The sequence below is a fragment of the Lichenostomus cassidix genome, chromosome 2 (assembly GCF_008360975.1).
Source record: "Lichenostomus cassidix isolate B80296 chromosome 2, HeHo_3.0, whole genome shotgun sequence".
Lineage (NCBI taxonomy): Eukaryota > Metazoa > Chordata > Aves > Passeriformes > Meliphagidae > Lichenostomus > Lichenostomus cassidix.
In genome coordinates, this window is record NC_139482.1 from 26,353,051 (window position 1) to 26,360,919 (window position 7,869).

A 7,869-nucleotide genomic window follows, 5' to 3' on the forward strand; every position below is an offset into this window, starting at 1 on the left:
CCAAAGAATCAAATTAAATGAAGTTCACTATTGTCCCTCCTGTCACCCTCATTAGTGGCAAAATTAGCAACAAGCAAGCTCCAAAGAACAATCTTTCTGGCCTGTAGCTTTTTTCTAGGTCACATATTGGCATGAGCCATGAGGTAAACTGGTAAGTCACCACTCAGAATCAGACAATCAACTTCTCAACACAGTTTCCTTTTGTTGCTCATCCTTGTTAGCCAGCTCTATACCCCTTTTCTTTAAACTGTGTCCTCACCTGATATATGCACAAAGCACACTGGTTTTGGCCAAGTACAGAAGAAAGAACTGAAGCCCTAGGTTGACTTCTTATAGAGTTTTCAAGTATCTGCTTTTATAATGTAAAAAACATGGTGCTCTTTCCATTTGTGAGAACAATATAAAAAATCCAATAGACTCAATCTACTTCATTACTAACACTTTTATGGTCCTACTTTAATAGACAAGATTTTTGACTGAACATACATTTTGTATTATCAGCATTTGATACAATTTTTAAGATATTGGGATACTAATAGGTTCTTTCATTGTTTGAAGTACTAACTTAAGAAAAAAAGGATAAATTTTCTTCCTAAAGACATAATTTTCTATGGTGTTAGAGGTGTCATTTTTCTAATTAGCAGATGCTAAAATTTTTCCATAGAATTGCTTTGTAATATACTTTATGCTTTAACAAGGAATGGCTTATGTATTTCAGCAATAATAAATAAAACTATTTCTCCAGTTGCCAGTGGGGTTTTACAAGTTCTGTTCAATATCTTCATAAACAACTTGGACACAGGACTTGAAGGTTTACCAAGTTTGCCAGTGATACTAAATTAGGGACATCAACTGTCCCAAAAATATTTTATTCCTGTGGCAAACTGTTTGCTTTTAGTTTTTTTCTTTTAATTTTATTTTCAATTTAAGCAGTCCAAGTAACCTATTTTTATTTGAAATTGATCAAAACCTGTTCCTTATTTGGAATCATATTTTTCAACATAGACTCTTTAATTACCTTAGAAATTTTGGACATCTGACCCCACTTCTCATAACTTTTGTTCATCATCCAGCCCTGTTATTTCTTTAATCCCTCATTCTGCACCACGTATGACTTCAGTTCATGGTTTTGGTTTTCCCTGACCATAGTAACTATCTCTGTTCCCCACACTTGACTCCATCCTTGCTTTAATCATTGAGCCTAACCATCCACAACCTAGTCTTGTTTCCTTTAAAGCTGTAGTTCCACCTCCAACAGAGTGAGAAAAAGATTGTTATCTCCATCTATTTTAAGGGAAAGTGCACAGAGTTAGAATTTGTCTGGATTCAGGTACACTGTGAACTCTAAAACTTTTAATTAAGACTTAAAACATTTTTATTTCCTTTAGTTCCTCATTCATTTTTCCTTTAGATTCTTACCCCAACTACTTACTGTGATAACTAAGTCATGAAAACAGTAACACATTGTCCTTCAAATCTGGGGAACAGTAATAAGGATAATCCTTTTTGTGGTAAAATCTACTGGAATAGTTGCTCTTCACAGTGACACCAGTTTAGCCAAGAGATGCTTTGATCTGCTTAACTTCCAGCAAATTAAAAAAACAAATAAAATAAATTATTAAAAATAGGATCCTAATATTTACATTTGGACAGGGTTGTTGTTTATTATCTTCATTATTAACATTAATGAACATATATATAAATATATAATAAATAAAAAAATAAATTTAAATAAAAGTCTCTGAGATATCCTAACAGGGGATTAGAGTTAACATTAGGGATTAAGAGAATTAGTGAGATTATTTTTAATTCAAAACTGATCAAATTATTTGAAGTTTCTGATGAGGGGTGAGTAAATTCAATCATAGAATAGTCAATGGAAAAAAATTGCTATATTCAAGGCAATGATTCTGTAACATCAATCTTCTATCTTCTATTTCTTCAATTAAATAACCAACAAACACAATCCTAAAAATATTAAACAAAAAGAATATGAGGTTGTGGACTTGTGGCAAAAAGAAAAAAATCAGAGAAAGTTGGGGCTTTTTTCTTCATTTTCTTTTTTTTCCCCCTGCATTTAATCTTGCAATTAGTCAAAACCAATTTTGAGTAAGGAATTAAGCTGCAGGTACAGGTTAGTTCATTCTATGTCTAGCCAATGATATCTGCACTCCAGTTAAATAGCCTCAACCATTGACAAAGTGATGCAAGTGAAGGTATTTGTATTTTGTTGATGGTGCATATTTAAAAGCCAGCTCACCTTTCAGACAGGAGAAGTATAATTACTTTCAGATCAACAGTGCAAGAAATACGGAAATGTATCTGGATACAGCAGAAAATTTGTGAGACAAGATTTTCCATCATTATCTAAAGATAAGCAACATATAATTTGGTTTGTTTCAGGGTATTTATTTTCTTGGAGTTTAAATTTTTGTAAATCACAGGCAATTTTTTTTCCTTCCGCAACTATTTGCACCCCAATTTAAACTATTTAAATGTCAAGGGATCTGAGACAAATAAGCAATTGCTAGTTAGATGTCTAAATTAGTTAAATTGAGCCTGAAGTTAATTGCACTTGTAAATTGCTTGCCCAGTAAAGGCCAGTTTGTCAAACCAAGTACACAAAATATTTGCATGTACACCACTTCCAATATTCAGACTTCCTAATGCCTTCCTAGAACAAATTATTCTTTCCCCATTGTAACTTCTATATATGAGTACTACATATCCTGTTCACCAGCATTAATTACACATCTATCCTTTAGTCCTTTAAAATCTCAATCCCATGCTACCTTGTCCATTATTCCACCCACAAATCACAGCAGACCAACTACTATGTGGTTGTCCAGATGATCCTGTTCATTCCTTTGCACACTGGCACACTCTAAAACTTGTCTCAGCTTTCTTGAGTTCTCTTAGTGTACTAAAATCCACCAGAAGCTAATAGACACCATTTTCAAGATAATCAATAGACAACATCTTTCAAACTAATTCTTTTACTGTTTTTGGATGAATAATGTAGTTATTGATACAAAATTTCCCAAAGTAAAACATTACAGTTCACATCTGTTCTTTTACACTACTGTATCATAACAACAAAAATAACATACTGTGAAATCCAAGATAGGATGCCATAATTCTGAAATACAATAAATCTGAAATACATAAATCTGAGATTCAATTCTGAAATACAATTTTTACATATGGGAGGAAATAGTCAAAACAGTACCTAATAACTCTGTTGCAAAACAATTTTTATTATTTTTTGTCAAAATGAAGTTTTGAAAGTAATTTCCTATCTATGTAGGAATGATTTTCAACAAAATATCATCCTTCTGAGGAAATGGTTTAATCTGAATCAGGCATAGTTCCACCAAAATTATAATTTTTGAAGAAATCCAGGACTAAAGTATGAAATTCAGTTGTAGGCTGACACAACTCTCATTAAAAAAGATGGGTCTTTTTCCATTGTAATGTCTTTTTTTACATCTGTCCTAAGGTTGTCTGGTGACAATCACCATATTGTTAAATACACAGTGAGTAGCTAGAGCTGTTGATTTTAAAAACTGTGTCAAGTCTATTATGAAGTGTCCCAAGATACTAAGTTTTCACCATGAAAAATTAAATTGATGCAATTGAAGACAGATGACAGACTGGTGATCTCAGAGTTTGGGGGATTTCTTCTAGTTCCTTAGCTTTACTCTTTTTAATTGGTTATCCCAAGGCATGGAAAGACAGAATGACCCAATTTCAAAAAATGAGTTGTAATCACTAGGGATTTTTTTTTTTGCAAGAGACATTTCAAAATATAGTCTGAAATCCTGATGGGAATAACAGTGGATAGCTCATCAGCCTTCAGGAGGGTGAATCTGAAACATTTTCTCTTACAAAGACAAATCAGGTATGTGAAAACCAGCACTGAGCTGACATAGCTTCTAGGCAAAATGTCTCTTATCACTAACTGTGAAGTTTCAATTCTGAACTTCATATACTTGATGTTAGAGTTTAGGAAGGGTGAGATGTAAAACGTGTCTGAGGTTCCTGGTATCTTTAAGATTAGGAAATAGGTTGTAAAGACATCTTGTTCAGATAATAATAACACAAAAATATCATGCTATTTTCCACTACAGACTTGATCCTGAAGAAACCCTCAGATGGAAAGAAGTGATACAGCAACTGTCAAGGAAAAAGCAGAAATCTATAGCAAAATTCATCTTGATGTAGCTAGATAAACAAACTGAAACGATGAACATAAATGCTCTCTTTAGGTATCTATTTGTTTCCAGGATTTCAACTTTAAAAAATGAAATCTTTCACAGTATAAAAAATCTCAGGTGTTACACCAGTATTTCTTTTTAATCTCAAGAGTTACTATCTTATTACCTAATGTTTACATTGTTCTTTTTTTCCTACCACCTAATTCCAGAAGCAAAGAGAAAGAAATTTAGACAGTTTATATATACTGCTCAGTTATCTTTGCATTGTATGAATATTATGAAAATTAGAAAAAAACACAGAAAAAATATTTATACTTCCCAAAAGCAGTTGATAACCAGGAGTCTCAGACATCAGGGTAAAAGATGGACGATTTTCACACACAATAGCTTTCACTGAAAGACAGCATCAGACACAGCAAGAAACAGAGGAAAACATTGATCCCACAATGGAGGCAACAGGACAAAATTTATAAACTCATAGCAAGTGATGAATAAATACATCTGCTCATTCTGCAAATTGGCTGTCACATGTATTAAATGTGCTTCATGTTATGAAGCAACAAAACCTAGTAATACCCTACTGCTGTGGGACAGAGCTAACATAGTGTCAGGTACAGATGGATTGTTGAGGAGCTATACTAGGACTAATACAGACACTTTGTCTGGAGGCCTGGAAGGCAGGACATGCTTCCTTAACATAGAATTACCATATTTTGGTATGTGAAACCTAGTGTGGGCTTTTGAAGGATTCTGAATATCTTACCCAATTCCTTGGGAATTAGATTCCTTCCAGATGATGCCAAACTGCCAGATACAGTTCAGCCACATTTGGTGTCCATCTGTATTTGTTGCTATTCCTCACTCTTGGAGCTATGCACTCAGTATTTACTCAGTAATATATTGTATTGGAAAAGTGGACTTACATGAATGGACTGAAATAAATGTTGCTTCTAAACACTGGAAATTAATTTCAGTTCTTTATTTGGCTTTGTTATTTACTAAATTTGTTAGTTATATTGCTAATGTTTAATCATAAACCACCTGCTAATATCTCTACAGACTTTAAAATATCAAATAAATAAAGTTGGTTCCATAGGATAATTCTCATAGTTTTGTTGCCAGGTTAGAATATGACTGTGCTGTATCTGCTGAACAGGCAACTTTTGGGCCTAAATTAGAGAGTTACTACATCTGTGGTTTCTTTATATCTTCTAGGAGGAACTTTAGATTTTTTTCTGCATCCTGCTCGGAATATCTTTCCAAAGGCCTCTTACATTATCTGTACACAGAGCCCAGGGAAAGCAGTTCCCTAAATATATCAGGTGTGCAAAGTGAACCCCGTCAGAAGGTCATCCTGGTGCTGGAAAGCCTTCACTCACACTGGTAGTTGGAGGGCAGTGGAGACATGCAAGAACATTGATCATGCTACCATGCTGAAAGCCAACTCCTGCCAGCAGACAGGAATATCCAGTCTTGAGGCTGACAAGGGCTCAACCCAGCTTGGCCCAACCAGGACTCAGGTAAGGGATGTTGCCAGCAGCAGGCTGGAGCAACAGGACTTTTCACAGGGGCAAAGGCTGCCAGAACATGTCCTGAACTGAGAAGGTGAAATATAATGGTTGAACTGTATGTGGAATATCACATCAGGAAAATACCTGTTATAGATTACCTAAGAGTTCTAAATGGAGAAGGTTTTTTTCATTAGTTTGCAGCTTTTCTTCACTGTAGAGTTCTGTTAAACTACACTTACCCAGCATGCGTAAGACTAAGGTCATCTGTCTTGAGCTGTCAGAGTCAGAGCTCCTGCTGCACATGGCTTCCCTGGACAGACAGTGATAAGAGATGGGCCCCTGAAGAGGATTATGTGGCCCAAAAAATACATCTTAGTTGTCTGGAGATTCCTCCAGAGCTTTCTCTGATGATACTATCAGGCACCAGGGTTAACTGTGTTCCTAAATTACAAATCTGGTGGGTATGACAAATCCAGGAGTGGATAGTAGTTTCCCCTTCACTTTTATTGTAATAAACATACCCAGATTCATTGACGAGAACTAGAAATTTTTCTGAAGTACAGGAAGTTTTCTTCTGCTTATCTGCAATATTGTTGAAATTCCCATTGCCACTCGAGGTGAAACGGGATCCAATGTCCAAGCTGTTAAACTGTAACATTGCCATTGAAATCTATGACTTTCCTACACATGGCAGCTCTGTGCTCTCCTAATTGTGTTTCTTAGCATCTGTGATCCAAATACAGTAAATCATGCAAACACTTTAGCCTTCATCTAGCACTATATAAGCAATTGGACAAACAATCCTGCCTTTTTCCAATTATGAAAATTTTTTCAAATTCCTTTTTTCTTTTCTGACTACAAAGAGGAGGACCAGGTCCAAATAAATAGGATACCTGTGGCTAATGTTTGTGAACTGTCTCATCAATTTTGCTTTGCAGTGGTCTAGTCTATGACTATTGTCACATAATTACATATTATTACATTGTTGCTATGCCTTTTCTTATGTATCTGCATTTTGAAGTGAAAGTTTCTGTTTCTTGTTCTATCTCCTTATATTATTTTTAGATCACTGTTTTTGAAAAGTTGCTCTGAGATCACTGATATTTTACTACACAGCTGATTCAGCAATTGATGTTGCTTCCAAACTGTTTAAGCTTTTGTGATGAAGCATTTACAACTGAAATAGCACAAGTTCAGTCAAAGTCAGCACAGCAACTGCTATTCAAATTAATGCTGTTATTTTTCTTTTCCTTTCTCTTTTCTTTTTTTTTCTTTTCTTTTCTTTTCTTTTCTTTTCTTTTCTTTTCTTTTCTTTTCTTTTCTTTTCTTTCCTTTCCTTTCCTTTCCTTTCCTTTCCTTCCTTTTCTTTTCTTTTCTTTTCTTTTCTTTTCTTTTCTTTTCTTTTCTTTTCTTTTCTTTTCTTTTCTTTTCTTTTCTTTCCTTTCTTTTCCTTTCCTTTCCTTTCCTTTCCTTTCCTTTCCTTTCCTTTCCTTTCCTTTCCTTTCCTTTCCTTTCCTTTCCTTTCCTTTCCTTTCCTTTCCTTTCTTCTCTTTTCTTCTCTTTTCTTCTCTTTTCTTCTCTCTTCTTCTCTCTTCTTCTCTCTTCTCTTTTCTTTTCTCTTTTCTTTTCTTTTCTTTTTCTTTTCTTTTCTTTTCTTTTCTTTTCTTTTCTTTTCTTTTCTTTTCTTTTCTTTTCTTTTCTTTTCTTTTCTTTTCTTTTCTTTTCTTTCTTTTTTCTTTTTTTCTTTTCTTTTCTTTTCTTTTCTTTTCTTTTCTTTTCTTTTCTTTTCTTTTTTATTTTTTTTTTTTTATTTTCTTTTCTTTCATTTTTTTCATTCTCCTCCCCTCCCCTCCCCTCCCCTCCCCTGCTCTTCTCTTTTCTCTTGCCATTTTTGTTGTGGATCAATGTGCTATTTTTTTTTTTAACATGTGTATCTCAACAAATTGGAATTCAATTTTGCATATAATCCTGCAGATATATTCTTTTAGCCTTTTCTCATTTTATACTATAAATCAGCTTTGCCAACTCATTTTCAGTGAGCAACATCTAACAGAAATGTATCTCATGAAAGAGTAAGGAAAAACCAAGGCACTTTAGGGACTTATTGATATAATTACACAGTCTTGTATAAAATTAATATT